Consider the following 14537-nt stretch of genomic DNA (forward strand, 5'->3'; position numbering starts at 1 on the left):
ATTATAATGGGCCTCAGGATAGTCACACGCACTCATATCACTGTGCCCCATAGTTCCTGAGAACACTGCTAACAGATCTGCCATCAAGCAAATACATTGCAGGCCAACAATCCTTTCCACATCAAGCTCACTTGTAAAATATTACTGAGGAATGGTAAGGCCATTTTCCAGAATGTCATAGGTATAAAAGTCCAAAACGCCTGTACTTAGGCAATTTGAGGAGGTGAGAAATTTGACACGAGGAATGGAATGCATTAGCACCATATCTAGATAGTCATACATCTTCACCTTCTAAATGTGAAAGAAGCATACAACATATTTCTTATCCTTTTTTCTAAGTAATCACAGTTCACTTTTTGTCTTATTTTCTTTTTTGTGCTAATTTTTAAATTGAAGCATAATACACACACAGTTGATATTGAAATCTAGATAATATCCTTTGATTGTGATTGTTTTGCGTTTATTACTTTGAGAGTATAGTTTATGTGTTTACAAAGTCTTCCAGCTTAGGAAAATATCATGTCATTTATTTACTCATCTTTTCCACTTCTCTCCATCATTTTTATATTGTAAGTATCCCTACAGAGTTTTTTCACATCTTTCCTTTGATTTATTCATTGGCACCCGATTAGTTTTGATAACTATTGTAAATGGTATTATAAACATAACCAGCACTCCAGGAGAAACCTGCTACAAACTCTCAGTAATTAGCTCAGCAAGGTAACTACTGTTATGATTTCCAGCATCATTGAATAGTTTTATTTGGGGAGGGGAGCTCTCCCCAAATGGAAACACAGAGTATAGCAAATATTCTGTCATAACTGGATTTTCACAATCAAATTATAAAGCAACTTGCTCATGTAGCCATGAAAGTAGTCTTTTTAGTTTTTCAATCCATCTGGATTTAGTCTTTATAGATGCATGGTGCGAGGTGTGAGAAAAAAATTGAACACATTTTCTTCCATTTAGATATCCAATTGACCTGGCATCATCCACTGAAAATGTAAAGGTTTACTTTTTTTACTGTAGAAACACTCAACTTATCCAACATCATATACTGAAAATATGAACCTTTCTTCACTACATTTCACTGGCACTTTTGTTATAAATGATGCAATTGTTTATATGCATTGTGGATTCTTTTGGGGGTTCCACTGGATTATTTGATTGCATCAGTAGCTTTTACTGTAGCTTTATAATAAAACATAACACCCAGTGGTTTAAATTCTCTTGTTCATTCTTCTTCAAGATCATCTTTGCTACTCTTGACTGTGTGAATTTCCATATACATTTTTAATCTACACACATGCACATGCATGCACAAAACCTTGCAGGGATTTTGATTGGTATCATGTTGTATTTAATATTTTGCAAGTCTATAGTTGATATCTTAAATGACGAGTCTTCCGATCAGTAAACATAGGACATTAAAGCATTGATTTGTTTGTTTTTCTTTCTTTAGCGAATGGTTTTGTAATTTTCTGTTTAGATGCTTTGCACATATTTCATTTTATTCCTTCCTGGGCATTTGTTATGTTTGATGCTACTTTAAAGGATATTATTTGAATACTTTATTTAATATGTATTATTTTTACAACCTATTCTAAATCAGACAACAAACACAATCAAGAACAAAATATATGTATATTTTTAGTCATTGAGTTTTTAGATGATTTGGTAGGCTGCAGTGCAGCGGATACAATGTCCCTTATCAGTTTAATAAAATTCCCCTCCACTACCAGTTTGCCAAGAGATTTTAAAAAAAGAAATAAATGTTGATTTTATCAATATGTGTCTGCATCTAATCAGAGATTCTGTTTTTCTCACTTGTTTTAGTAACAATAAGTTTTAATGATTGATTTACAAATGTTACTCATTACTAGAACAAGCAGTATTTTATGCATTACTGGATTTATTTTGCTGATATTTTATTTCAGGTTTTTTTGTTTATGTTCTTGAACTAAATATGCTTACTTAAAATATCCATGCCTTTTTTTGGCATCAACTCACATTTATCATTGAAAAGTTTTGGGAAATACTCAATCTACTACTATACCCAAAAGAGTTTTTTATTAATAATGATAATATGTAGTTTTCTCAGTAGAAAATTTAAACTGTGAATTCAATTTTTTAAAAAATATGAAACAATTTACATATAATCTTCCATCTTGCATCAATTTCAATAAGTCATGGTTTTTTTGAGATACTGGTTCATTTAATATTATGATCTTAATATATTTCCATATCTTTCAGATATAAACATATCCTTTTATTTCTTTAACAAATTGCATTATCTTTTTTTTAAGTCAAGTATCGGTTTGTTAGGTTATCAGTTTTAATAGTATTTTCAAACAAACAAATCTTATCTTTATTTTGTTTCACTTTTATTTCCTTTTATTCACTTTTATTTCTGTTTCTTTTTATTTCCTTGCTTCTAATTTAACTCTTTTGCTTCTTTTATTTGCATAAAAATATTTCTTGTTAATTTTTCAGATTTCCTTGTTTTCTTATGATTGCATATCTTTTCATTTTCCTCGAAGTACAGTTGTACCAGCATCCTAAAATACCTTCATGTGATATTGTCATTGCATTTTAGCTCAAAATATTTCTTAATTTCCATGTGATTTCTTCTTTGGAATATGGGTGACTTACAAATGCATTGATTAACCTTCAAAGTTTAGGGGTTTTACTGGTTATCTTTCTATTTGTGTTGTTGTTTGTATTTTCAGCTTAATTCCATTTTTGTCAGAACATATTTGCTCTGACTTCATTTTTATATCCTTTAAAATTTGTTGGGACTTGCTTTGAAGCCCAGCATATGGTGACCTATTTTGGTAAATGTTGCACATACACTTAAAAAGAATGCATTTTGCATTCTAGGTCTATAATCAGTCGTTGAGTACAATTTGTGCATTGGTTGTATGTGTGTACAGAAAGAAAGAATTATATACATTCTATATATATTACATAGTTTATATATATATATGTATATATATATATAAAACCTTAAGTTGTTTAATTATGTTTATGTCAAGTGTTAAAATTTTTAATACCCATATGAACTTTCTGTCTGCTTTATCTATTACTTACTGAAAGAGGTATATTTAAATCTTAAATTATGACTGTGAATTTGTCTTTCTGTCATTTCTGACTTTTTTGTCAGTTTTGAAAATAGAGGATTAGCTATATACAAATTTAGACCTTGTACATTTTTGAGTTGATTATTTCCATTGACAATGATGTCCATACATGTTTGATATTGTTATAATTTTTACAGCTTTATGTTGGTGATTACTTGTGCTATTCATCTTTTCCTTCCTTTTTCTTTCAACTATTCTATGTCCTTATATAAAAGACGCATCTCTAGTAAGCAACATCATTGCAGGAGGTCACTGAGAGTACGTGGCTCTGGTTGCCCTCAAGCTGCACCTGGGCAATCAGAAGCTCCTCACCCTCCCCCTGATCCTTGGATTGGACCTTCCACCTGCCATTCCCACGCTAAGAGCTGCTTAAAGAGAGGGTTAGATGTAGTCGAGCCATCTGGACTATGTACATGACTGAACCTCTTTAAGACCTCTTGGTAAACTTTTAAGATTCTGGCAGGCAGGTGCAGAGGCCTATGCATCTTATAACCACTCAAGACAGGCCTTGTATGTAAAGACCCTTGCTTGTTAACACACCCACCTACCAATCGAGAGTGGTCTGTCTCTCTCGTAAGTCTCTCTTAGCCCTCCATGTATATACCCAGAATTGGAAGCTAGGGTCACATGTAATTTTATGTGAATTTTATGTCAGGTTCAGATTTCACCTGGGGAATTCCCAAGGGAGCTAATCGACAAATATATATTTGTTGTTTTATCTTTTGTCTTATTTTTAATCCAATCTTTATAATTAACATTTTCTATTAAATTTAGATTTATTTTACCATCATATTGTTTTCTAATCTGTTTCTTCTTTTACTTTTTCTTGTTTTTTCATGATAAATCCAATACTTTTATTCTTTCACTCCCCACCCTCTATGAACTTGTTAGTAATACATTCTATTTCTATTCTTTATGGTTGTTGTTAAGATTTTTTACTGTAGTAAAATATAGGTGAAATAAAAGTTACCAGTTTTAAGTGTAAAGTTCAGAGGCATTACATCCAAATCATTGTGCAACCATCACCACTATTCGTTTTCAGAACTTCTTTCATTTTTCTAAACTGAATCTACATGCTCACCACACAGGAACTGCTCATTCTTCCTTCCACCCAGCTCCTGGCTCCTGACAACAACCATTCAACTTTTTGGCTGGTTTATCTTACTTAGCATATGTCCTCAAGGTTCTTCCATGTTTAGCTCATGTGAGAATTCCCTTTCTTTTTAAGGCTGAATATTATTTACTTGTACGCATATATTACATTTTATTTATCTATTCATCCATCAATAGACACATAGGTTCTTCCACAAATGACTGTTGTGAACAACACTATCATGAACGTGAGTATACAGCTATCTAAGTCCCTGCTTTCAATTCTTTGGGGTATATACTGAAAACTGGAATCTAGGCTCACATGGTAATTTTATGTGAAATTTTTTGAAGAATCACCATACCATATTCCACAGCAGCTGCACCATTTTACATTTCCACCAGCAATAAACTAGGATTCCAATTTTTCCACTTCCATGTAAATACTTTTTGACTGTTTTTTGGGGGGAGGAAGTGAGGGTTAGTAATAACAATTCTAATGGGTGTGAAGAGGTATATCATTGTGGTTTTGATTTGCATTTTCCCAGTGATCAGTGATGTTGTTGATCATCTTCTCGTGTGTTCACTATTGGATATCTTTAGAGAAATGTCTACTTGGGTGCTTTGCCCACTTTTTAATCAGGTTGTCTTATTTTATTGTTGAATTATTATTCTATCCTTTGTTATATTAGAAGTTACAATATGCATCTTTGCCTTACTGGGCTTCATAATAAATTTATGAGTTATTGCTTTCTAGTCAATGTAATAATCTTGTGGCATTTGAATTCTATTTACTTTCTTCGAGTTTGACACTATCTTACGGTGACTTTTAATTCCACATTTGTGGGATTTAAAAATCATACAAATATTATAATTATTAATTTATCATTACATTAAGCAGCCAATTTTGATTTATATTTACCCACCTATTTTTCATTTTCCATGCTCTTCATTTCTAACTAATTTGTTATGTGTCCACCAAGGTAATTTTAATTCTGCATAAATCCCATGTATTATTTCCACGGTGTGAATGTAAAGCGGAATATTTTTTACTGTTTGTCTGAAAATGTCTCTACTTCACAGTTTTTCAAAGAATGTTTCTTTTGGGGAATAGCATTCTAGTTTGGCTATTATATTCTTTCAGCTTTTAAAAAATGGAATCTCAAATGTGTTCTGTTTTTTATTGTTCCTATTTAAAAATTAAATATCAATTTGAGTTTTGGTCCTTTGAAAGTAATGGATTCCCTCTTTTTGGCTGCTTTTAAGATTTCCTCTTTGTCATGGTTTTCAGTAATTAATTCAGTGATTTTACTATAATAAAATATAGTAAAATTCAGTAAATTTACTAAATTAAGGATTTTTAAAAAATTGTTTTGGTATTCATAAAAGTTTTGAACCTATGGCTCTAGGTCTATAATCCATGTTAAAAAATTTCATGCCATTATTTCTTAAAATAAAAATTTTTCCCCATTTCCAGTTTCTTCTCTGTTGGTGACTCCAATTATATATATTATAACTTTTTATTTTAACCCATATTTTATTACGTTCTTTTCTTCATTTTCATTATTTTATTTTTCAATTATAGAATTCCCATTTGATACTATTTTAAATAAATTCAATTCTCTGGTGATACCCTCCATGTTTTCACCTATTTTTGAAGTATACTGATAATTTTTTTAAATTTTATGTCTGATAACTTCTATAGCTGAAATTATACTGTTTGTTTCATCTGCTTTGATTCCCACATTTCCTCTACCTCCTTACCCTTCAAATTCAGCAGAAGAGCTGGGAAAAGATTACTCAGACATAAAAAACTTTAGAAAAGAAAAGGCATGTAGTTTTAAAGAATTTTTGCAAGAGATTCTGGATTTCTGAAAGATTGGTTCACTGTTAAAAAACAAACAAATCACAATTAATGGTGGAAAATAAGCAATATCATCACTGTTATCATATACACAATAAATGTGTCTTTAGACATCACCATTGCAAAAGACAGATAAAGTTGCTTCTGTTAGGGAGTCAGAAATTATATGTAAAGGCTCAAGTAATATTACTCTAGGTTCTCAAGCAAGACAGAACCAATGGAAATTACTATACACACACACACATTGTATATAAAGACATTATATATATACATATAAATAATCTGGATATATACAATATATTGATCTATTGGTTGATCTATCTAAGGAATTGGCTCACATGTTTATGAAGGCTGAGAAATTAGAGATCTGCATTTAGCAAGCTGGAGACTCTAGAAAACCAATGGTATAAATCTAGTCCAAGTTTGAAGCCTTGAGAACCAGAATAACCAATGCTGTAAATTCTAGCCTTAGTACAAGTCCAGAGAAAGAAGACCATGTCATTTCAAAGACTGTCAGGTAGAGAGAGAGAATTCTTTCTTATTGAGTCTTTTGTTCCATTCAGGTCTTACAGACATATCCAGATATAATAATCACATCTTTGATCACCTGTGGCCCAGTCAGATTAACACATAAAATTAACCATCAAACCAAGTTTTTTCTTTTTTAGTTTAATTACCAAAATTTTATATATTTGAGAGGAACTGCATCTAGAGAGCATAACCCTTTCATACTCCTTAGCTTTGTCCTGTTTGGTTTGTTTTTATTGGAGATAGTGGTTTATTTTTTGTTTGTTTTCTCTGAGTAGAATGTGATGAGCACGTTGACCATAACTCATTGTGAAAGAAGAACCAGATTTCAGTTTTGCTCCCTCCTGACATTTATAAGACTACAGCTGGCCATGGAGCGAGGTGATTCTGTGCACTGCTAAGTGATCACTACTACTTCTGTATTGCTAACTTTTCATGTCACTTTGGGGAAATACTTGCATTTCTCTGCAAAACAAAATCTAAAGATCTCTTTTCAAAAATTTAATTATTCAAAATACTTACCAAAATAAAACAAAGCAATGTTATAGTAATAGTACATCATGCTAAGGTTATCTTGCCTTAGTGAAATAGTTAAATAAATTAGATGAATTTAATTTAAACTATATGAAATAAATAAGTTACCAATCTAAATATTGAAAATAGTTCATTTATACACGAAATACTTTAGATATATGTATTTATATTTTAAATATATTTAAATATATATTTAAATTATATAAATAGAAAATTTAGATTATTCTCCTATTTAAATTAAGGAAATTTCCACACTTGATAACAAGTGTTCTTTAGCTTATGGAAGAAGTTATCTCTCAAAGTTGTTTTTTAAAAATATATTTGAAAAGATAAAATATTCCATGATGAAATCACATCAAAATTTGCACATTAGAAATGACAGATCCTATGTAAAACATTTCTGCAAAAATTCCAAAGTCTCTACTAAAATGTCTGGCATTTCTATAAAATTCAAGTTGATATTTTTGGTATAACATAACATTATCTCAAGGAATTCCACAAGCTGCCCCTCCCCACATCTGTTAGCAAAGTTCTCGTCAAGCACAGACCATGAAATCTGGCTCTGAGCGCTCCAACTCCTTTAGTCAAAACTGGCGATGTAAAGTTATTATATAATGTTACAATTTTGTCCCCACATGGGAACCTGGAAAATATTATTTCAATCCTTTTAAATTCCAGATGAGGAAAGAGATTTAGGGAAGTGAGGAGATGTATTAGGTTTATACAACTAGTTAGTGGCAAAGTTCATCCCAAAACAACACTATTCATTAGCTCTATTAAAACAGGAAGACACTTATACCCTGAAGTTCTAGACATATTAATGGTAGTAAGTCACAAGAAGCAGAGAATTTCTTGGAATCATCTAGAGCTGTGTTAACTTTCAGTAAAATATACCCATATCTCTTTTAATGTAAAAATAAGGTTTTATATTACTTACCAATAAAAATAAAAAGGAAATGAAGGCAGAATTAAAGAGCTAATAAAGGGTGGTAGGCACAGAGTCCAGATATTTTATATTTGCTCTTAGTATACTATAACATGACCTCCAGAGTACACATGTACCTGAGTTTTAGACCCAAAGAATGACAATGTTTCCTGTATTGTCATAAGTGAGAGTGTGTCTATGGGGTGAGGGTCATTTTATATGTAGAATCTAATGAACAAAATAAACTAACAAACAAAACAGAAACAAAGATACGAGATACAGCTGTCACGGAGGAGGGTTAGTGAGAGCCTGGAAGGTTGGGTAAAAAAGATGAAGAGACTAAGCAAAAAAAAAAATCCTCATAGACAACAGTATGGTGATTACCAGAGGGAAACAGGGTAGGGGTTGGGGGGAAGTAGAAGAGCATAAAGGGGGGATAAATGGTGATGGAAGGAGACTAGGATATTTGATTTTAGGTGGTGAACACACAATATAATATATAAATGATGCATTATATTATATGATATACGCTTCCTCTAAGGAGAAGTAATTAATGAAAATTGCTGATTAGAGACCACAGGTGTTCCTTGAGTAGTTAAGTAAGTTCCCCTGCTAACTGGCCACTATATGGATGCGGATAGCTAAAAGGAGGCAGTTCACAAAATGTAAACAGCCAGCAACTTAAAGCCCATAAGAATGGCATTGACCTATCTTCACAGTGGTTCCACCCTTTGGCTACCCTGGAGAAATTAAGATGTATTGGCTGATACTGATCTTGCTATAAAGAAAAAATTTTTTGTAGGTTATTCTGCCAAGAATCTGTTGTTGTAAGCAATTCAAAAAGAAGGTCAGATTGGTATGCATTCTTTTATACTTAAGTATTTTTGGTTCAAATTATTCTTTGCAACAGTCAGTTCTGGTGGAGGATGAATTTACAACGTACTTGTATTTAGATGGTGGAAGTGGGAGCTTGTATCCAATTCCAAGGCACAGTGAGGAGTAATTATGTGCAGTGGAATAGATCTATTCAGAGACAAGGCCAATGACTTCCTCTTTAAAATGTTTTCATTAGCAAGAATGTTTTCTTTTAAAAGTGGTCTATCACCAATCTCTTCTTATTATGGTCAAATTTATGAATGGTAATAGATTGAGAATTGATGTCTTTTCAGGTGACATTTTTATGTAAAATTAAATTGCATTCAATTTAAACTTTCTATTATGACTAAAGCCAAACATGTTCTGGAAAAACATATTTTCTGAATTTATTATAGTGGTTCTTAGTAAAAATTAAACAGAAAATAATTATATGTTTTATATATGTAGGAGCATATGCTTTGCAGTAATTGAATCTATTAGGTTCTATTTTGACTTGTATTTTAAGGAATATTAACCTTATTTTTTTTAACCTAACAAAATAATTTTAAATATTTTAACTTTGGGCAACACTGTTATCTATTTAAATGTTTTAGTGAATGTAATGCTATTGAAAAAAACATTTCAATTATCATACGCTTGAATAACTATTCATTAACATATACCACACATAATAAATTATTTTTTAGATTAAAAACTCTACCAGTACTTAATAGTTTAAGTTACTTCTTTTAGCATATTAAAAACTATTTTGACTAAAACCCCAACTCGATGAGAATGCAAATATTTGGATGGCTAATAACAGCAGAGGAAAAATTCGGTTTGGATACCTCTGCTTTTTCATTTATTTAGACAAAAAGAATAACAAAAATGAAGTTCTCTCTGTGTAAATGTATGGTTATTAACCCAGTTTTAGATACTTTTGGGAATAACTGGTTTTTTATCTCTTGAGGAGAAAAATACAAGAAAGAATTCCAAGTTATATACATGAACAAAGCAAAGTTCACATATTTTTTTTTGTAAAAAGAGAATAAAAAAACTTGTACCCTTTGATAGGTAGTCTTGTCTCCAGTCCAAGGCTGGAACTGGTGATTCTGACTCTTCCTATATTTCCACATTGACACTGTATACACCCTTCATTCGACATGTACCATATTTTTCTACCTTGGCTATTTTCATAGGTCTTGCTAATAACATAAGAACAGTTTTGTCAGCACATAGTTTCAACTTAGAGTGGTAATTGAATATCTGTTTCAAAAAAATGAATATGAAAATAGAGTGATCGCAAATGCATGTATGTTCTTACTGCATTTCAAAGGACAAATTCGCTGCCGTAACTAGTTAAGTGGAGGTTATTTTGAAGTACTCAGGAATGAGTAAGCTCTTTTTAAAATCTGTGTTTTCTTACACTTTGAAGGGTAGAAGGATCTTCTTGGATGCTGTCTGAGCATGAGTGCCAGCAGGAATTGCTTGTGGCTGAGGCATTCCTTCCCACAGGCCCCAAATGCTGGGGCAGCTGTCTCCATAGCAGGTTAATATGTCCCTACAAATGTTTCCTTGCTCTGCATGGCCAACACGAAGTTTAAATAGAGTCAGAATAGGATGTGGGAAAGCAATTGTACCAAAAAATTTTAAAAAGTCGTATAAACAGCTTCCAGTCTCCACATAATTTTAAACGTCCAGTGCGGGTTCACTGCTTCACTCCCAATCTTACATGAGGAGAAGAAAAACTGTCTATCAATGGGGTTCTTTCAAGGAAGTATGGAAAAATTCCCTTCTCAACCATGGGCATGCGCTTTATTGTTTTATGTATGTTTTATAGAAATGGCATCATAGACCCAACTATATCTGAGAAGATAATTTCTGTTCCAGAAATTTCCTATGGAAGGCATTGTAAAAATATTTTGCCCGCTGTCTTTCACTTGTGTGTTTGGATGGCACTTCTGCTTGACTGAGTGTCCTGAAGGGTGCTCCACAGTAAGTTCTCAACCCTGTCTTACGACCGTCTCCCTGTAGAAAATCGTGACGATCAGAGAATGGATATGCCCAAAAGTCAGCATAGCCTCTGTCTTTTAGGCAAGACTCAGCAGCTAAATTGTTCCCCATTTGTTAAGGTTCTCAGGCCCTTAGTCTTAATTTAGGCATGAATGTCCCTGGGTACCTATTTAATTTACTAAAACTCTTGATTTAAAATTAGGGAAGTGGATTAGGTACTAGAAAAATGTGTCTTCTCACTGATAACTTAATCACATGAAACTTTTGAATAGGACCTGTTACGCTCTGCCAGAGCCAACATGTACCTGCAAAATAGAAGCACTTCATGAACTCAACTAGCTTTTTATTTTCTTTTTCTCAACACACACACACACACACACACACACACACACACGCACACAGCCCTTGTATTTCAGTTATAAATATTTCAGCCACAACTCAAATTTTTTTCCAATTGCCATATATCAAAAGAAAGTTTCTTCCCTGAATTACTTGAATCTGAGTAAGAAGGGTAACTGTTGTCTGGGCTATTGACTTTGGCCCAATCTCTATCAACATTTTTTAAAGATTTTTTTTTGAATAACAAATATATTTTTTAATTTTATTTATTTTTTAGAGTGAGGGGAAAGGAGAGAGAAAGAGAGGGAGAGAAACATCTATGTGTAAGAGAAACATCTTTGGCTGCCTCTCAAAAGCCCCCAACTGGGAACCTGGCCCACAACCGAGGCATGTGCCCTGACTGGGAATCAAACCGGTGGCCTTTATGTGTGCAGACTGGTGTTCAGATTTTAAAATTAAGATCACTGTCACTGACTGCACCAGTTTTCTAGGGATGCCATAACAAGTGCCACATACTAGGTGACTTAAACAACAGATATTTTTTTCCCCTCACAGTTTCAGAGGCTAAAAACCCAAAATCAAGAAGCCAAGAAGGTTGTTTCCTTTGAGGGCAGTGAGAAAAAATACATTCCATGCCTTTCCCTTAGTTTCTCGCGGTTTGCCAGAGATCTTTGGCCTTCCCTGGCGGACAGCAGCGTATCTCCAGCCGTCACAGGATATGCCCCATGTGTGCTTGTGTCCAAATTTCTCCTTTTCATAGGGCCATCAGGGACATCAGACCAGGGACCCACCATACACCAACAGAACTGCATCTAAACTTATTGCATCTGCAAGGACTTTTTTTCCAAATGAGATCATATTCTGAAACAGTGAGGGCTAGGACTTCAACATATAATTTTTGGGGGGAGATAAAATTCAACTGACCAATAAGTCCTTAGAGGTAACAATTTCTAGATACAACATTTGATATGTCTTGTATCCCAAATTCAAGTTCACCGTTTCTGTTACTTCTTTATGGTTTGAGTATTCAGAGCTCCAAAGCATTTTATCTCTTTTTTGAAATCAGATGAGTCATTTATTTATTTATTTACTGAGCATATATTTATTAAGTATATATTATCTTTTAGGTATAGGAGCACAATGTAACAAAAATACCAAACATCTCCAGTTCTAGTGGACTTACATTTGAATCAGAAAGCAACAAAAGAGAATAAAGAAGTTTATAATCTAGAAATTTTAAAAATGAAAGGAAATAAACTATTCTTCTAGGTCCCAAACACTAAAAAAGTTAAGAACTTGTATACTTTTATTTGTATGACTTTTCCAAAGCTTAATTTTTCATGTGTAATTATCAGTTTAGGGGACAATCTGACAATCCTAAGGAATGCGTTCCTAGGAAGAGGAAACGGGCTTCACAAAAGCGCATTTCAAGGCCTCACTTGAGCCCTTGTGAGCGCAACCACACACAGATTTTTTTGTTGGGATTATATCCTTAAAACTTTGGACAAACATTGCTCAGAAATATAAATGAAAAGGATTCACTCTAGAAATGATTTTTGCTTTATGCTTTGTTCTTTGCCACAAGCAACTTAAGCAAACAATTCTTCAACAAAGCACATTGGGATAAGATTTGCATGCACCACAGAGTGAATGAGAATCATGCAAATAAAAAGAAAAGGGAGGAACTCATTAAGTACCAAAAATAACAACACAGATATAGAAAAGCTAGGCAAGATTCTCTGGCTTCATGGCGGCTGTGGTCCCAGGTGAGCAGGAAGATTCAATTCTTACACCAAGGGTGAGTAGCTTCATACTACTACTTGTCATGTATTATTCAGAAACATCTATATAAAAGCTACACTTCTAGATTTTTTGTTGTTGTTTCAGTGAAAAATGTAACATCTTTTAAAAAGTTTACTGCGAAAGAAACAATTTTCATTCTTTAAGAAAGGTCTGGGAAGGCCCCATTAGTATCCGGCTTCAGTGGTGTTGCTGGTTCCAATGCCAAGATAGCCTTCCAATTTTTAAAAGGGTCTAGTGCAATACAGAGTATTCTACGAAGCAAAACCAAAAGTCTACGGCAACTTAGGCTAAGAGCAATTGAGAAGTATTTGTCCTCAGTCTGAAAAGAAAAATTGTTTAAAAAGTCACTAACATTGGAGAGAGATAAAGCCATAGCTTACCTTGGCTAGGTGCAGTCATGTTGCCCTGCAGAATGAGGGGCACTCTTCACTCCCACCAGAAAGGCGTGAAAATCCCTTTAATTCCCTGTGGCTTGGGATATATGGATATTTCTGGGCAATAAATAATGCGTAGAAGTACCATATGTCAATATTTGCCAATACAAAGACCCAGCCTTTATTCCAACGATATCCCCTTCCCCACTCTCTGCCCAACCTTTCCTTTTCCCACTTGCATGGTGATCAACATTGTTCAATGGGTTATGCTCTATCAGCCTGGGTTTCTGAGTCATCTTACAAAGGACTACTGTTGACACTATAACATACACTTAACATGAGTGATAAAGAAACCTTTTGTGTTTTTGGCCACAAAAATTTTGGTGTTACTCATCTTCATTGCTTATACTAGCCCATCCAGATAGATAGACTCCATAACCATACCAACCTTAGCTAGATTTGCAATTTTTCCAGTCTTAGATATACATATCTGCATTTTACTATTGTTTTACTGTACATTTCTCTTACACCAAATATTCTGTGTATCTTAACACGTCAAAATTTTGCATTAAGATTCATAGATACTACCTGTTTTATACAGTGGTAGGGCAAAAGGTAGGTTTACAGTTGTAATACAGATAATAATAATTAATAAATAATAATACAAGAATAAACTCTGTGTTTCATGTGCCCACAATTTAAACCTACTTTTGCTCAGCCCTATGTTGCTGTCTCTTCACTATTAATTTTCTTGAGTTTCATCCATATGTTTTGCTAACCCCTTTTAAGTTTTAGAGATTACAAGTATTTGTTCCATTCTGACAATTAGTCTGTTAACTACATATGCAGCACCCTTACTGAGAAAAATTCCTTTTTTTTTATATTATTGAAGTGTCAATAATTTTGCCTTTGATGTTTTCATTAAGGAACCCTTTCCTGGTACGTTCTGAAATTCTTCTCTATAACCTATTATTAAAAACGTAGTAAATGGAAACATACACTATTTTTAGTCATCAAAAACTTTAAAAATGGAATTCTCCAAAAACTTCATACATTTACAAAAAATGTTTCCT

Source organism: Pteronotus mesoamericanus, unplaced genomic scaffold (genome assembly GCF_021234165.1).
Source record: "Pteronotus mesoamericanus isolate MK-2021 breed Mesoamerican mustached bat unplaced genomic scaffold, CSHL_Meso_final contig_116, whole genome shotgun sequence".
Lineage (NCBI taxonomy): Eukaryota > Metazoa > Chordata > Mammalia > Chiroptera > Mormoopidae > Pteronotus > Pteronotus mesoamericanus.